Source organism: Anolis carolinensis, chromosome 2, assembly GCF_035594765.1.
Source record: "Anolis carolinensis isolate JA03-04 chromosome 2, rAnoCar3.1.pri, whole genome shotgun sequence".
NCBI classification, from domain to species: Eukaryota; Metazoa; Chordata; class Lepidosauria; order Squamata; family Dactyloidae; genus Anolis; species Anolis carolinensis.
In genome coordinates, this window is record NC_085842.1 from 146894451 (window position 1) to 146896219 (window position 1769).

Below are 1769 nucleotides of genomic sequence, written 5' to 3' on the forward strand. Positions count from 1 at the left end.
TTCCACCTGTCTGATCTTACAAGGCACAGCAGAGTGGGTAGTTAATTGTTTTAAATTAAGTTTTGTATTAGAAATGAGTGAGTCAAAAACCTGAAAAGAAGTCCTTGCGCTTCCCATTCTTTTTCATAGAAGATACTTGGTGCTTCCCATGTCAAATAAACCATGAAGCGAAAGTATAAATGTTACTTGTAGATTGTGTGAGATAATCACACATCCATCTAATCTCACATATAGGTGAATTACACATAGTATAATCTTAACAGGTGGGAGCTGTGCTTTTTCCTTTACAAAACAGGACAAACTTAATTTGGAAAGGAATCTCCGTAACTTGCTCTCTGGAAGTGTCTCAGGGGAGACATTCCATTCCATTCCCATTCCATTTCCCAACTAGCCAAGTATATCTGTGATATCAACTTTGAGATTCCACTGCCAAGCTATGACCCAGCTCTAAGGATGTACAGGAAAGGGGTCAAGCATCTGCAATAGGGAGGAATTGGAGAGAGAACCTCAGTGAGATAAATTAAAGAGCATTACCTTTCAGTGCTACCGTGGCTGTGCAGTCAGCCCTCTACATTCGTTGGAGTAAGGAGCACAGGACCCCTGTGAAGGTAAAAAATTGTAAATAAAAATGTGTTGTCGAAGGCTTTCATGGCCGGGATCATAGGGTTGTTGTATACCTCACAACCTCTGAGGATGCCTACCATAGATGTGGGCGAAATGTCAGGAGAGAATGCTTCTGGAACATGGCCACGCAGCCCGAAAGACATACAACAACCTTGTAAATAAAAATATTATTTTGACTGTGTTTCTTGTCTATTGGTATCCCAGTCTCAATAAATATAATGTTTACCTGAGAGAACACATCTTCCTTTACCTAGGAGAATACCTCTCTGGGAAGTTCTAGGTGCTCGAGCACAATTCTTTGGTCAACTTCTGCTAGAAGCTTATCATAGAATCTCACTGAAGGACCAAGAAATTCCAAGATAATTTTTCATCAAATCCATGAATACCCAAATCCACAAAAGCCAAACCCACCAACTATGTATGCATTACAGATCTGGTGGTTCTTCCCTCCCATAGCAAGACTAAGGTGTTTAGGATCATGGAGCAATTTTTTAAAAGGGGGCTCCATTGGTGTAGATGTACAAGCTGTGCTGTTGGACCGCCTTCTAGGTGATCCCACAGATCAGACACAATAGTCCTGCCAGGTCAAAAGGAGACCCCCCAATGGAGCCAGCCCTCATTTCTTTAGCCAAGAGGGACGGCGTGGGTAGCTCAAAGTGTCTTGTTTAGCTGTTCCTGTTGGGGTAGATCTAATACACTAGACCTACCACATATCACATGGGTGGACTCTCAGAATCAGTTTGGAAAGATAATGAACCTTTCATCAAAAGGGCACCCAGCATAAAATACAAACAGCCCAGTTGCTTATTGATGGAAACGGGGAACTGTTTATGGAGAATACAGTGACTTCATACAACATTCAGTGCATGTGCAGATCAAGATTAGTTCTCACAGTAAAAGTTACAGTGTCACCAAAAGATTAAAAACAAAAGACAATGTGGTCTTCATCTGTGGTGCAGGGTGATTCAGTTCTGTCCTTGAGTGGTTACTTTATATGTATACGGTAAAGATAGTGAGTGAGACTGCTGACACATGAACACAGACCTTAGCGCATTCCTGTTCCCTTGTACTTTATCTAAAAATGGAGCAGTATTATAATCATAGTTTTATAATAAGATGGAGGCACTTTGGTTCAAAAGTGAAAA